The sequence below is a fragment of the Myxine glutinosa genome, chromosome 7 (genome assembly GCF_964187855.1).
Source record: "Myxine glutinosa chromosome 7, kmMyxGlut1.1, whole genome shotgun sequence".
NCBI classification, from domain to species: Eukaryota; Metazoa; Chordata; class Myxini; order Myxiniformes; family Myxinidae; genus Myxine; species Myxine glutinosa.
Window position 1 is genome coordinate 122,500,655 of NC_136267.1, and position 16,203 is coordinate 122,516,857.

General features: G+C 47.4%; 1 long non-coding RNA gene across 1 annotated transcript in view; it reads right to left on the reverse strand.

Annotated features, from left to right (window-relative positions):
- LOC137431486 (uncharacterized) overlaps positions 1-8,885 on the reverse strand; it is a 31,031-nt gene extending 22,146 nt beyond the window's left edge. Inside the window, exon 1 of the long non-coding RNA XR_010985278.2 lies at positions 8,502-8,885. This is a non-coding gene — a long non-coding RNA (uncharacterized LOC137431486). The remainder of the gene's footprint in view (positions 1-8,501) is intronic.
- Positions 8,886-16,203: the final 7,318 nt, after the last annotated feature.

Below are 16,203 nucleotides of genomic sequence, written 5' to 3' on the forward strand. Positions count from 1 at the left end.
TTTGTACCCGCAAAAACCCAACTTAACCCTCTTAGATGCAGGTGACTGTGTATCCCCCATCCTCTTTTCCTGTTCATTCATTCCCTCAATTGTGTCAAATTGTGGCCCCACACCAACACCAATATATAGACATGGCCCTCAGTGGGTGGTGTTCCGGCTGTGTGGGTTCCGGTGGTTTTGGCGCCTCTTCTGTGCTGTTCAGTCGATGCTGCAATAAATATTCCACACCGTTTCATCTCCAGTGGTATCGTGATTCGTTTGTTGTCTAAACATAAAGATAAACATCCTACTGGCGTGGTGGCAACGTGGGATCGTTTTCACGCCTCTCATCAAAGGAAATCGGTGAGCTTACGTGGCACATTCACTCGGATATCGACTTCAAATTAGGCCTCAATACCACGGTAGGGTACAAGTGGAAACAATAGCAGCCTCACATCGCACAACAAAGCAGAGGTGCTCAGGGAAGTTTGAGAGAGTCAAATAATTTGATCATCCTACACTTTTCTTAGGCGCCAGAACATCCTCGGTGCCAGAACCTCACCTACACTTTGACACTCGACCCAAACTTTGCCCTCTGCCCTTTTCCTCGTTGATGGCTTCACCTGGGAGAAGAGAACCAGGTCTAACCCTCTTCATGGATTCAGAAACACAGAACGTGTTGGTACTTTCCCGGGACTTATAGCTCAACAAAAGGTGAATTTACTGGATATGATGATTTAACAGATTGCGAATTACTGCCCTGTTATATCACAAAACTCTATGGTTAAAACATCAACGTCACTTGCTTCAATATGGCAGACATTATGGTTTCTAGGCCACCGGTGCCCACCTCTTAGGCTTGGCTGATTTTAGAATGCATTTAAACGAAAGGCAAGAGGACCTGTTTCAATGTCTGATGGCTTCCTTTGAGGATAACCTCTTGCTGAAAGATGGGCTCAGCCATCATGGCCTATCTCTTGACAAGAATGAGATGTCACCTTGAGAACATCGTGGTCCTGCACTAGCCACACCTGGTTCATCCCAGCCTACTGTGTCTAGTGAAGCAGAGGTACAGCACTGAGCGTAGGTCTCCCACCCTGGCATCCATCGAGCCTGAGATTTCTTTAGCCTTGGATTTGCTGCGAGATGAAATTGTCTTCACCCTTGACAACCACAACACAAATGTCGCTTTCCCCAGTATTCCAGAGATAAACTTGTTGAGTTGGAACAAACATTCGATGACATTGAAGGCCTTGGGGTCTTCGTTCAACCTGAAGATGTGGGAGTCACCGTGGAGTACCTTACTTAACCCATAATTTCTCGTGAAGAAGCCAAATGTGGGATTCCGACTTGTCACAGCATTTGCCGATGTTGGGCGCCACAGTAAGCCTCAACCTTTACTCATCCTTACGCAACATTGCCCAGTGGAAACACATCATTGCAACAGACTTGACCAAAGCATTTTACCACATTCCATTAGCACCATCTTCAATGAAGTGCTGCTGAGTGGTCACACCGGACAACTATTCTGTGATGGATTTGGTCTCAGGGCACTTTACAAGCCAGCCCACGCTGTGTGGCCACTCTCTCTCTCTCTCTCTACCTGCTCTCCACCAGATAAGGTTTAGGGCATGAGATCTTTCATCAGGGCCTACAAGATGCTTGCAAGAGTCCTTCCACAATGCACCTTCTACACAAACCCCTTGGGTGCTGTCACTGCCGGACATGAGTCCAGTGAAAGGATCAAGTGGACAGATGACCTCCGCACAAACATCCAAATAGCACAGTCTGCTCTTGCATCCACTGAAATAATTACCCTCCCCCGACCAGAAGATCGACTCTGGATTGCTACAGATGGTGCTGTTAAGAAGTATGGCATCGCATCCACCCTGTATGTGACCAGTGGCAATAAACTCAGAGACTTTCTGTGTTTTTCCGTGCCAAACTGTGTGGTCACCAAATCACATGGTTACACTGTAAAATCGAAGCCCTGTCCATTGCGGCTTCTATTAAACACTTCAACCCGTACATTGTGCAGTCCAAACACCGTCCTTGTGTTCTCACAGACAGCAAACCGTGTGTACAGGCCGCTGAGAAGCAATGCAGGAGGGAGTTTTCTGCCAGTCCATGTGTCATTACCTTCCTTTCTACGGCCAGTCGCTACCACGCCTCTATCAGACACCTAGCCGGATCTGTGAACATTCCATCAGACTTTGCAAGTCGTAATGCACTGAATGAGATGATTATATTGTTGCAGTTGTGCCATAAAGGCAAACTCCCTATAGTTAAATTGCACGACAACATGTAGCGTGCATTAGTTAGTTATGTCTTATTGAATGTAAAGAATAACCCTTCCCATTGTGTAGTAATCAAAACCAATATGCGTTGAAGTTAGAAAGAATGTCAAACCCTCGTTGGTTAAAGGCGTGGCCATTAAGATATGCAAGAAGGCGTGGCCAACACCACAGACCCCACGTGACTAATGGACAGTGAAACCTCCCCTGAACGAAAGAGGGAAGGAGGAATGAAACCTTAATTGGGGGAGGGGAGATCGAAGGCCAGCATGTAACCAATGGCGAGCCGGGAACCTGTCGCCATAATGCGGCAAACCTCAGCCAATGGGAGGCTGTGAAACATTTGGAGGGGGCATGGGCAGTTCTGATATTAGCCCACGCAGTCCGCAGATCGCAATATCATTTTCTTTTACCTGGGATTTTGCCACGCCACAACCTCCTACTCTGTATTCTCTCTTGCTTTTGGGACGTCACGGAGGACACACCTGGATTCTCTTGGCTTTGCATTTTCGCTGCGCACAGGACGACCTCCTTCTCTGTTCCCTCCGCTCTTGCCTCCTTTCGCCACGTCCACGACGAGACCTCGCTTGCGCAGTTCGGTTCTTCCACGACACGTGTTTTGGCCTTTGTTCAACGATAAACACCAAGTGCCTGCGCCGATCGTTTGCGCCGTCTGGCTGACCTGCAAGCGTTGGCAATTTTTTTTTTTTTTTTTTTTTTTTTTGTTTGTATACAACATCGAGGCTCGTGAAAGAGCGAACATTAATCACACAGAAAGACAAACAGACACATAAAACATATAACATCGGGAGCGGTAGACAAGATGGGGAGAGAGGGGGAAGGACACAAACACAACATTTGAGAGCAGGGACCGAGAGACATGGAGACATCGAGAGATCTGAGAGAGGGCGAGGGCTTTGGGAGGGGGGCATGGGAAGGGGGGGGGGGGGGGTGGGAGAGGTATAAAACATATGGACACTGCCAGGACTTCCAGGAAAGAAGTTGGAATTTCAAACAAGGTGGATCTGGGGTGAATTAGCGGGGGTAGAAAAGATCAAGGTTTTGGATGGGGGAAGATAAGAGATGGTGGTGAACAGCTGTTTTAAAGACCTGGAGGGAGGAGTGGGATTGAAGGGAGTGAGGGAGTTTGTTCCAGAGGCGGAAGAAAAGAGGAATGAAAGAGTGAAGGTGAGCACAGAGCCGAGATTTCGGCAGTTTAACCATCAGAGGGTTGCTGGCAGATCTTGTGCGACCTGTAGGAATATTTGGGGGACAGAGCACAGAGAGAGCTGGGGGTGCAAGGCCGGAGAGGAGTCGGTAGAAGACAGAAAGATCACCTACCTGCCTGCGGTGAGTGGGTGAAAGGCCCTCAGAGATAGCTTCATCGCGGGAGATTCCAATAATTCTGAAAGCTTTGGTTTCAACAGCGTGAAGCCGAGCTAGGTGTGAGGCAGGAGCACCGGCCCATAGGGGAGAACAGTATTCCATTGAGCTGCGGATGAAAGCCTTGTATGTGGTGAGGAGCTCAGGTGTGCCGAGGAAGGACTTCGCACGACGGAGGATGCCCAGTCGGCGACTGGCTTTGGAGGCCAGCTTGGAAATGTGGTTTTCCCAAGAAAGATCATGGCAGATAGTGAGACCCAAAAGCTTGTGCGACAGAACTTTTTGAAGAGGATTGTTGAGAAAGTAGATGGGAGGGTTGTCCAGTCGATCTTTTCGGAGAGACATAGTAAGAGTGTGAGATTTGTCAGGATTGAAAGACATGTTCCACTTGTTTGACCAGTCTGTGATTTTGTCCAAGTCTTCAGAGAGTGAGGAGGCTGCAGACTGCCGATCTGAGGGAAGAGGAATGGAGCGGCAGAGAGTGGAGTCATCAGCAAAGAGATAGAGAGGATTTTCAAGAGAGTCAGAGAGATCATTGATGAAGACTAGAAAAAGCACGGGGCCCAGAACACTGCCTTGGGGAACTCCAGCCTGAACAGGAAGAGGAGATGAGAGAAACCCATTCAGGGCCACACGTTGACGACGACTAGAGAGGAATTCCGCCAGCCATGTGTGGAGATTTCCATGGATACCAAAGGAGGAGAGTTTGGTGAGCAGAGCGGGGTGCCAGACCGTGTCGAAGGCACGTGATATGTCGAGGGAGACAGCTCTAATTTCCTGTTTGGCATTGAGGACCTCCATCCAGTGTTGAGACAGCAGAAGCAGCATGTCCAGAGTAGAGTGACCTGGTCTGAAACCAAATTGATGATCGGAGATCAAGCCATTGGAGAAGAGGAAAGATTTCATATCCGAAGCAATGATGGATTCCATGACTTTGCTGATAATTGGGAGAAGGCTGATTGGTCTGTAGTTGCTAGGATCTGTTTTTGCACCTTTTTTGTGCAAAGCGGTGATGTTGGCTGATTTCCAAGCAGATGGCAGTTGACCTTGAGCAAAAGAGAGGGTGAAGAGAACAAAGAGAGGGTGAGATAGAGCGGCAGAGCAGGATTTTAGGACCCGTGGGCTGATGCCGTCAGGTCCAGTTGCAGAATCAGAGTCGAGGGTTGCCAGAAACTTTTCCACCTTGTCAGGAGGAAAGGACACGGAGTCCAGGAGCAGCAGGGTACGACTGGGTATGGTGGGTACAGAGAGGGATGGGTTTGGGACACAAGATTTAGAGGCAAACACAGAGTTGAGGCATTCAGCTTTTTCACGTGCGGAGTCAGCTGTGTAGCCGTTTGAGGTAAGGGAGGGGGTGGAGGGGGAACAAACACCAGAAACGGATTTGACCAGATGCCACCAGGATTTGGAAGAGGGAGACAGATAAGAGAGTTCGGTCTTGAGAACGGAGAGATATTGTTTCCTGGCTCTCCTGAGGGTGGACACACACTTGTTTCGGGCTTTGTGAAAGGAAATGAGATTTCCTTCCGTTGGATTTGCTTTCCAGGAGACGAAGGCAAGTTGTTTCTGGGCAACAGCTTCACCACAAGATTCCGTGTACCATGGACGGGAGGAAGGGTATGACAACTGAAGACGAGATGGGATAAATCTGTGCATGAGAGAGAGCAATTTACTTTGGAAGAATTCCCAGGATGAGTTGATGTCAGAGGTGGTAGAGATGGGAGACCAGTCCAGATGATTGATGGCTGCCTGAAGACCGTGCCAGTTGGCCTGAGTGAAATGCCAGACTCGTCGACGCTGAGCAGGCTCCCTGAGGATGGTCAGAGAGATGTCCACTTTAACAAGGACATGATCAGATGATCCGATTGGAGCAGAAGAAGAGCAGCAGACATTTTCAGGGAAGTTAGTCATAACCAAGTCCAGAAGAGAAGATGTTCCGTTGACTGAGATCCGGGTCGGGAAATTGACAGATTGTGTCAGTCCCAGTGAGTCGCAGAAGCCCTTTGCTGAGGAGCCATGGCTGGTGAGAGAGGTACCCACACCCAGCCAACTGGCATGATGACAGTTGAAATCACCACATATGAGGAAGAGAGAGTTGGGATGAGTAGATAGAAGTTGGTCCATATTATCAGACAGCGAGATGTAGATGGAGTCATCACTGTTTTGTGGACGGTACAACACACATATGAACAAGAGGTGGGAGCGAAGGGGAAGCCATAGCCAGAGGTATTCCTGGGGGTGAGGTGGAGAGAGTGCAGTGCAGGGCGAGTGAGGAAGAGAGTTTTTGATAAAGATAGCAACCCCGCCTCCAGGACGAGGCTCAGGTCTATCATACCGGAGGAGGGAGTAGCCCGGGAGAGATACTAAGGAATCAGAGACATCATAAAGGAGGAAAGTTTCTGTTAAGCAGATCACGTCTGGTTTGACAGAAGCAACCTGTATGGAGAGATCAGTTAAGTTTGAACGAAGGCCCCGGATGTTTGAGGTCCATACCGTTAATGAAGAGGAAGGGGGAGCATCAGATACAGAACAGGGGGGAGGAGGGGTAGGGTAAGATGTGGAAGAGGTGGAAGAGGTAGGGAGAGCTGTTGAAGGTGTGTCAGAGATTTCAGAATAGCTCGGAGAAAGGGAAGGATGGGGCGGACAAAAGGTTTGATGGTGATTGGGTGATGCACAATGAGGTGTTATTTGAGGAGGGGGAAGAGCGAGGCAGAAGGTTTGGGGAGATGGAGGTGAGAGTTGGAAGGGGGAAGAAGCGGGGAGGACGCTTTGAGGAGGGGGAGTGAGAGGGGGGAAATTGAGAAGCAATGAGGGTGGGGAGATTTGAAGGGGAGGGGTGAGGGGGGAGTTTGGGAGGGAAGGGACAAGGGGAGGGATTTGAAAGGGATGGGATATGGGGGAGATTTGGAGGGGAGGGGTGAGGGAGGAGTCTAGGAGGGGAGGGGCGAGGGGGCGTCTTGGCGGGGAGGGGTGAGGGGGTAGTTTAGGAGGGAGGGGGCAAGGGGGGAGATTTGAAAGGGATGGGTGATGGGGAAGATTTGGAGGGGAGGGGTGATGGGGAAGATTTGGAGGGGAGGGGTTATGGGGAAGATTTGGAGGGGAGGGGTGAGATTGGATTTTAGAAAGTGTACGATTTATGGGAAACGAACATTTATTGCAAAATGAGTTTCTTGTGACATTCGAGTTAAAAATACGTTTAAGGACGCTGGATGGAGGATGGAGTGCAGGAGAGTTTAGGGAATGTAGAAAAAAGGCACTACAGGAGATGGATATTTTTTTTGGGATGAATTGATTTGGTGAGCAAGTCGAAAGCAGCCTTTTAAAGAAGAAGAAGAAAAAGGTGTTATAAAATATGACGGAATACATAACTTGAGGGGAAAGTGTAAACATTTGTTACGTGGTCCTCCCGGTGACTACCTGGTCTCGGTGACCCCCGGACCGTGAGAGGAACTCCGCCAGAAAGATCTATTATTTATGCTCTTTCGTAACGCATAAATCTGAATTCCAATCAATAAGAAACCCCACACCAAGGATCCGGAATAATCAATGATATATTCCCCGAGCAATCAACAACCATCCACAATCAGCAATCAATAGTACAAAGATGTAAACTCATCTATAATAACTCTAAGATGGCCATCTTATACATTCCTCACGTGAGCCCCACTCCCGACTCCCTCCATGGTCAATGTCTCTCTCAATGTCTCTGTACTCCGGTAGTTCGATCTCCGCACGTGGGCGGTTGAACGGACCCTTCCTGACGTGCTTTCACCGGGCACGTCCCGTACCGGGAACAACGGCTGCAGCACGCACCTCCTGGCCAAGCAAAGCGGGTACAGCAAAGCAGGCAAAGCAACACGCGGCTTGCCCAGCGCGCGCGGCCCAAGGTGCGACCCGTACGCGGCCTTGTAGACGGTGAGGCGAACTGTGCCAGCTGCTTGGTTCCGTGCACGAACCCACGGCGACTTGACGTGTCAAAGGGTAGTTACACGTCCCGGTAACTCCTCTCGCCAGACGGGCTTTTACATGCCGATTCTGTTACGTTGCTCAATCGATACCGCTTGCGTCCGAGCTCGGCGAGGAAGAAGAAGAATCGTCGCTTCTCCAGGACCTCGTGTCTTTTCTTCTTCCGTTTCCGGTCTCCTTTTTCCCAGAAAGGCTCCTGACCCTTTAATCACAACAACCTTTAATCGAGTCCACATTGATAAGCAAAGACCTGAATAGTAATTCACATACATTCACATAAATATGTAACACATTGAAGGTTAATAACAGTGAAAACTATCTGGGGAAATGGGGGAGAAACACGTGGTCGAAGAACGAACGAACGAATAAGAATGAATAAACGAATGAGAACAGAGAAGGAAATGTTTTTTTTTGTTTTGTTTTTTAGTTGAGATTTACACAAGGAAGTAGGCTATGGGTGAAAAGACTGGGAATACAGAGAACGAAAGTTATTGGATCACAAACGACGGACCGCTGAGAGAAAAACAAAGCCTCAAGGTTGTGCAGTGTACACTGTACAAGGCCTCAAGACACGACACGAATTAACACGATTTTCAATGCAGGTATGAAAGATTTGCACCGAAAAATCTTCGTCGGGACACAATATACGTACAACACCATAAATAAATACAGTTTTAACGAAAATACAAATGGGAACAATCACTTAACTTCGATTTCAAATCGTTCGCGACGAGGCAAAGGCCTTGCTCGCGACACGGCAAACAGACGATCAATTTATGAAAGATAAACACCGAGAAACAACCAAAGTTGCACACAATAACTTCACACACCGAAAGATAAATACAGTTTCGACAAAATACAATTGTGAACAGACTTAACTTCGAAAAACGTGGAGACCGTGTGGAGCTTCGAAAATCCCTCCCACCGTCTCCGAGATCTCGCAAGAGCAGTCGACCTGCGCATTTCCACTCGTCCGACCTGCGCAGGATCTACCTCGTCCAGGCTGCACGTGAGGACTGAACTGCAACACCAGACCACGTGGTTACCAGCGAGGAACCCTAAGGACGTACATCAGTATGGCCTTTAACCAGTGTCTTTTGTCCCTGTGAGTGTGTGTCAGAGAGTGAAGGCGCCAGTCGGGGTTTATTAGTAAGTAATATTTGGTAAGCTGTATCTTTGTCTCTTTTTCTGTGCCTCACAAATAAAAGGCTGTACATTTTGTTCTTTACTTCCAACCTGGCCGTCATTGTCCTTTCCCATCAATTGACCTAGCGTCGCCCGAATTAAAACCGCTCGATCGGGTCCGATAGGGTAACGGCACAGGTCACACAACGCACAACCGCTCAGGCGTCAGGAATCAGTGTGACTTGTGCGGGGTTAAGCCCCCGTTGTCACGGCTGTGTGTCCGAAGGTATTCGGGTTGTGACCATTAACCCTTCCACGCGCGGCTGTGGGCTCGGCGGCTGGAGTTGCCTAGCAACCCGTCGACCACAAGTTTAGTAGTTGTGGTTGGCGGCCTCCGTGGACTCGGAGTTCGAGGGGGAGCAGGGCCTAAACCCCCCTTAGTATGTCGACGAACCCGGAATCCGCAACAATATTCTTGTTCTCTTATTCCAATGTCATCCACTCATGTGAACTGCTTTTGCATGTCCAATCGTTAGGCCCTGTATGTACATGGTATGTTGATGCCCATGCCTGTTTAGATTGCCTTCTTCGCACACACATGGTTATTCTTTACATTAATGTTGTATTCTTTTCTCCCTGTATTTGCCTAAAACCTTCTGTGGTGTGGAAGCTGTTTGCATTTATTCAGCCTGGGTATCTTTGTTCATCCCTTTGTAACATGGTTAATTGATACAAGAAGAAATTTTATGTAAAGGTAGACATAAAGAAAGAGGTCACTCCATTAGATATTGATGACCCACTGTAGGTAGGAGTTCCGGCTGTGTGGGGTTCCAGTGGTTTTGATGCCGAGTTGTTCTGTACAGTCTTTGCTGCAATAAATACTCCGCACGTCTCATCACCAATGGTATTGCGATTCGTTTATTGTGTCTACATCAAGTTAAACACATCCTATTGGCGCCACTGTCAGTGTACTGCCCTTTTACTTTCTGTTGCTTCACTCTTCCATGAGCCTCCATCTTGTAAAAATAAATAAATAAAGGTGTTGTACCTATATCTTGCTGATGACGCCTTAAAGCAGAATCAACAAGCGTGTCTTGTATGATCAAGTTTTAGGGCCAAAGTGCATTGTATGTTAGTTTGACGAGCTCGGTATGATCGTATACTTTGGTCTTCAGGCTAAAGTGCATCATGCACTTAGTAGTTGTAGCCAATAATGTTTGATTGCTTCAAAAGATTAGACAAAAAAATTCCATTCTCAACAGAGGAATAAGAGTCCAAGACTGGTGTTGATAGGAAACTTTGTAGGTGTGCAGACTTTACTTTGTAGGTGTGCAGGCTTTCCTTTGTAGGTGTGCAGGCTTTACTTTGTAGGTGTGCAGCTTTACTTTGTAGTGTGCAGGCTTTACTTTGTAGGTGTGCAGGCTTTCCTTTGTAGGTGTGCAGGCTTTACTTTGTAGGTGTGCAGGCTTTACTTTGTAGGTGTGCAGCTTTACTTTGTAGTGTGCAGGCTTTCCTTTGTAGGTGTGCAGGCTTTACTTTGTAGTGTGCAGGCTTTCCTTTGTAGGTGTGCAGGCTTTCCTTTGTAGGTGTGCAGACTTTCCTTTGTAGGTGTGCAGGCTTTCCTTTGTAGGTGTGCAGACATTCCTTTGTAGGTGTGCAGACTTTACTTTGTAGGTGTGTAGGCTTTCCTTTGTAGGTGTGCACACTTTCCTTTGTATGTGTGTAGGCTTTCCTTTGTAGGTGTGCAGACTTTCCTTTGTAGGTGTGCAGACTTTCCTTTGTAGGTGTGTAGGCTTTCCTTTGTATGTGTGCAGGCTTTCCTTTGTAGGTGTGCAGACTTTACTTTGTAGGTGTGTAGGCTTTCCTTTGTAGGTGTGCACACTTTCCTTTGTATGTGTGCAGGCTTTCCTTTGTAGGTATGCAGGCTTTCCTTTGTAGGTATGCAGACTTTCCTTTGTAGGTGTGCAGACTTTCCTTTGTAGGTGTGTAGGCTTTCCTTTGTAGGTGTGCCCACTTTCCTTTGTATGTGTGCAGACTTTCCTTTGTAGGTATGCAGACTTTCTTTTGTAGGTGTGCAGACTTTCCTTTGTAGGTGTGTAGGCTTTCCTTTGTAAGTGTGCAGGCTTTCCTTTGTAGGTATGCAGACTTTTGTAGGTGTGCAGACTTTCCTTTGTAGGTGTGTAGGCTTTCCTTTGTCGGTGTGCACACTTTCCTTTGTATGTGTGCAGGCTTTCCTTTGTAGGTATGCAGACTTTCTTTTGTAGGTGTGCAGACTTTCCTTTGTAGGTGTGTAGGCTTTCCTTTGTAGGTGTGCAGGCTTTCCTTTGTAGGTGTGCAGACTTTCCTTTGTAGGTGTGCAGACTTTACTTTGTAGGTGTGTAGGCTTTCCTTTGTAGGTGTGCACACTTTCCTTTGTATGTGTGTCGGCTTTCCTTTGTAGGTGTGCAGACTTTACTTTGTAGGTGTGTAGGCTTTCCTTTGTAGGTGTGCACACTTTCCTTTGTATGTGTGCAGGCTTTCCTTTGTAGGTGTGCACACTTTCCTTTGTATGTGTGCAGGCTTTCCTTTGTAGGTGTGCACACTTCCTTTGTATGTGTGTCGGCTTTCCTTTGTAGGTGTGCACACTTTCCTTTGTAGGTGTGTAGGCTTTCCTTGGTAGGTGTGCACACTTTCCTTTGTATATGTGTAGGCTTTCCTTGGTAGGTGTGCACACTTTCCTTTGTATGTGTGTCGGCTTTCCTTTGTATGTGTGCAGACTTTCCTTTGTATGTGTGCAGGCTTTCCTTTGTATGTGTGCACACTTTCCTTTGTAGGTGTGCAGACTTTATTTTGTAGGTGTGCAGACTTTACTTTGTAGGTGTGCAGGCTTTCCTTTGTAGGTGTGCACACTTTCCTTTGTATGTGTGGACTTTATTTTGTAGGTGTGCAGACTTTACTTTGTAGGTGTGCAGAACCCCTGTTTTGGGTAGTGCTCTATCGGACTGCAATAAACTATTATGTATAAGACTTTAGACTAATTGAAAAGTTTCTAAACTAATCAAACAAAATCAGTGACATTGAACGGCTGTGCTGGTTCAAGCTGGACTAATGTTGGTACCACATGCTCACATCTGAGCTGTCTGGGCCTGAGTTTGGTTCCAAATGAAGTTCGGTTTTAAGATCCCACTAAAACCATGCTGCACCGTCAAGCGCGCCCTTCATTTGAGAGAAAAACTAGTCTCTTCAGACTTTGACAAAATCACAAGCTGGTCAAACACTTGGAACATGACTTGCAATCCAGAAAAAGCTCACACTTTATCCAACCCTCTCCGATAGGACTGTCCGGCAAAACCCTCGTATCTACTTTCGTAACAATCCTCTTGAGGAAGTTCAGTCATTAAAAGTCTTGTGTGTCATGACCAGCCATGATCTTTGTTGGGCAAACCACATTTCAATGTTGGCCTCCAAAGCCAGCAGCTGACTGGGGATCGTCCGCTGAACTCCTATCCACCTACAAGGCCCTAATCCGAAACTTAATGTAGTACTGCTCTCACCTTTGGGCTGGCTCCCCTGCATCACATTTAGCTCAAGTTGACACTGTGGAACCAAGGAATTCAATATTATTGGAATGTACCACAATGAAGCTGAGTCTATGGGCTTATCACCTTGCTATTGCAGGACAGGTTGATGGCCGGCCTAGGTCTCTCTCTCTCCTGGTCTTGCACACTCGGCTCTTTCCGTGTTTCGATTTCCTCCCTTCCGCCCCCTCTCCCAGGTTTCTGCAGGGTTTGATGTTTTCTTGATGTTTCTTCCCGTTCCACCATCAACCCACTTCTGGTGAAACGACCGAATACCAATCTACCAAATACCAATCTACCAATTGTAGATTTCATTTCCACCATCTTGATGTTGATGTTTCTTCCCGTTCCACCATCAACCCACTTCTGGTGAAACGACCAAAATCCCGAACCACTGCTCACCTTCACTCATTCGTTCCTGTTTTTATTTCCACCTGTGGAACCAACTTCCACATCCTCCTCAATCTCATTCTTCCCTTCAGGTCTTGAAGACAGCTGTTCACCACCATCTCAGATCGTCCCCCATCCAAAACCATTATCTTTTCTACCCTCGTTAACCCCACCCCAATCCCTCGTCTTCCCAAATTTCCAGTTTTCCCTCCTGAGAGTTTCCTTCTTTATCCACCCCAACCATAATCTCCCTGCCTTCTTCCCCACACCCAATGTTTGTTCAAGTCTGCCTCTATCTTATCCTTCAAGCACGAAGAACTCTAACAAGCATGAAGAACACTTTAAATTAGTTCTTCATGCTTGTTGTTTGTGTCCTTTATGTGTCCCGAAAAAGAGAAACAGTAGGTTTTCCTGCTTGGAATGTTTTTCAATTTTGTTTGACTGCCAGACATAGTTTAAAAAAACAATACCTTCCGCTTCCTCCTCTATGTGCATGTGTGATCGGGATGAGATTCCGTACAATTTTCCAAATTCTGAGTCAAAGTACTGCACAATACTGCTAAACTGCAGGTTCATGCCCCGATTCATGCTCATAGCAATTGTTGGTGGTTTCCGCTAGGTACGAGGGGTGTATAAGTCACATAAGCTTAAATGCCAATCAGGAACCCCAAAGGCAAGACATGGCGACCTCCTAAGAAAGGGCTGGGGCATTCACAGAGTTGCTTTCACTTATTGAGGGTGCACTTTTTCATTGTGTTGCATGTAAACAGATAACAATAATAATCGGCAATGATCAGATCCCAGTTTTTGAGATTTCAGTTTGGGTTCTCTTTGCTCACCTCTACTTTGCTTGCTTTGCTTTGCTTTGCTTTGCTTGCTTTGCTTTGCTTTGCTTTGCTTGCTTTGCTTTGCTTTGCTTTGCTTGCTTTGCTTGCTTTGCTTTGCTTTGCTTTGCTTGCTTTGCAAGTCTAAGGCAGAACTCCACGGGCGATGTGCTTGATGCTGCACATTTTCAGCCGGGCGGGTTTGAGGAGGAAACGGTCGGCGAGTGGAAAGTTTCCAGTGGAATATAACGTTGAGGTTTTGAAACAAGACCGCTCTGCACCAACTGTAGAAGGGATGTGATATTTAAATGAGGAAAATTACAGTGTCCTGAACTTTGTGCCATTCCACAGCCTTGAACGGAGAACCCTCCCATCGGAATGCTTATCATTGCCTATCTGTACCCTTTGTCCTCATCTCCACCCTTCCCTTTTTTGGCTGTCTCTCTCTCTCTGAAAAAAGAGAGACAAGTATATTATTTATTACCTATAGGAACATGAAATTTTCCACATGTTTCCTCCTTGTCCGACCATTGCACCCGACAGAGCTAAAAGATTCCATTTAGTTGTTTGATAAAGACTTATCTTTTCTCTAATGACAACGTTGTCACATCTCCATTGTGCAGCTCTGCCTTAATGTGTCCGAGGACCTTTAATAATAATAATAATAATAATACATTTATTTTTTATAGCGCTTTTCAAGAAACCCAAAGACGCTTTGACATAGTACGTAAAACAAAGACAAAAAAGACAAAAATACATAATTAAATAACCAAACAGAAAGGAAGGAGAAGGAGAAGAGACGGTCAGGAGTTGAATGCGATGTTGAACAGGTGGGTCTTGAGTGATGTTTTGAATGTGGTGAGTGAGGCGGAGTCTCTGATGGTTTGAGGTAGTGAGTTCCAGAGTGTGGGAGCAGCGATGGAGAAGGCCCTGTCCCCCCAGGATCTGAGTTTGGTCCGGATGGGGGGGGGGGAGGAGGGGGGGGGGGAGGTTGGCAGCAGCAGAGCGGAGGATGTGGGTGGGAGTGTGTCTGGGGAGGAGGTCAGTCAGGTAGGATGGGGCCAGGTTATGGAGGGCTTTGTAGGTCAGGAGGAGGATTTTGTACTGGATTCTCTGGGAGATGGGGAGCCAGTGGAGCTTGTGAAGGACGGGGGTGATGTGGTCCCGGGCCCGGGAGTGGGTGAGTAGACGGGCAGCGGAGTTCTGAATGTATTGGAGTTTATTGGTGATTTTTGAGGGTGAACCATAGAGGAGGCTGTTGCAGTAGTCCAGGCGGGAAGTGATGAAGGCGTGGATGAGGGTCTCTGCAGCTGTGGAGGAGAGGGATGGACGGAGACGGGCGATGTTTTTCAGATATGAAAGAAGGCTGTCTTGGTGATCTGTTTAGTGTGTTTGTCGAAGGAGAGGGTTTGTTCAAAGATGATGCCAAGATTCCGGATGTGAGGGGAGGTGGATACTGGGATACCGTCGATGTTGAGGGTGAAGTTGTGGGTGGATTTGGTGAGCATTTTTGGTCCAATAATGATTATTTCGGATTTATCACAGTTTAGTTTGAGGAAGTTGATTTGAAGCCAGGATTTTATTTCAGTGATGCAGTTTATCAGGATAGAGTGGGTGACGGTGGAAATTGACTTGGCGGAAATTAAAAGCTGGATGTCATCGGCAAAGCAGTGGAATTGGAGACCATGACGACGGAATACGTGACCAAGGGGGAACAGGTACAGGATGAAGAGGATGGGACCGAGAACTGAACCTTGGGGGACACCTTGGGGGAGGGGAGCGGTGGGGGATTTGCAGTTATTGATGGAGATGAACTGGTGCCTATCGGAGAGGTATGATTTGATCCAAGAAAGGGCAGTGCCAGTGATGTTAAAGGTGGTTTCAAGTCGGGTAAGGAGGATGATGTGATGGATGGTGTCAAAGGCGGTGCTGAGGTCGAGAAGGATGAGAATGTTGAGGTTACCGGCGTCGGAGGAGAGGAGAAGGTCGTTGGTGATTTTGAGGAGTGCAGTTTCCGTACTGTGGTTGAGGCGGAATCCGGATTGGAATGTTTCATACAGGTTATTGGCAGAGAGGTGATGTTTGAGTTGAGTGGCTACAGCGCGTTCCAAAACTTTTGACAGAAAGGGTAGGTTGGAGATGGGTCTGAAGTTATTTGGGGTGTCAGGGTTGAGTCCAGGTTTTTTCAGAATGGGGGTGACAGCAGCGATTTTGAGGGATGGTGGGACGATGCCTGTAGACAGGGAGGAGTTCATCGTTGCAGTGATAAGTGGAGAGAGAGCAGGAAGGCAAGCCCTAACAAAGCTGGAGGGGATGGGGTCCAGAATGCAGGTGGCAGTTTCCATTCCTGTGAGGAGTTCCAGAGAGGTCAGTAGGGGAGACTGGGGAAAACTGAGATAGGGGTTGGCAGGATAAGGGGGGGGGGGGCAGATGGTTTGAGGGGGAGCAGGTGCGGTGGTGGTTAAGCTGCTGTAGATGTTGTCTATCTTGCTTTGGAAGAATGAAAGGAAAGAAATACAGTTGTCGACTGTGAATGACTGGGTGGTGGTATCCAGGCGACTGAGGAGTTTGTTTATTGTGGAGAAGAGTGCTTTTGGGTTTCCGGAGCCAGAGTGGATTATTTGAGAATAGTAGGTGGAGCGGGAGAGGGCATCTTTTTAGTGCTGCAGGTGGTCTTTGTTGGCT